The sequence below is a fragment of the Bison bison genome, unplaced genomic scaffold (assembly GCF_000754665.1).
Source record: "Bison bison bison isolate TAMUID 2011002044 unplaced genomic scaffold, Bison_UMD1.0 scf7180017864369, whole genome shotgun sequence".
In the NCBI taxonomy this organism is placed as follows: domain Eukaryota; kingdom Metazoa; phylum Chordata; class Mammalia; order Artiodactyla; family Bovidae; genus Bison; species Bison bison.
The window spans coordinates 4,784,601-4,784,834 of record NW_011494941.1 but is presented as its reverse complement, the minus strand read 5'-3'; positions in this window follow the sequence as shown (position 1 = coordinate 4,784,834).

Sequence of the window (234 nt, the reverse complement as noted above, 5' to 3'; positions counted from 1 at the left end):
GCCCAATAGTAATGATCTGAAGATTATTACCACTACAGTTCTGTGCTCCTAAGATTTATATTAGTATATGTGTGTGTCTGCATGTGTATGTTAGTTAGTCAGTTGTGTCTAACTCTGCAACTCCATGGACTATACCCCACCAGGTTCCTTTGTCCCCGGAATTCTCCAGGCAAGAATACTGGAATGGGTTGCCATTCTCTTCTCCAGGGGATCTTCCCAACCCAGGAATCTAAC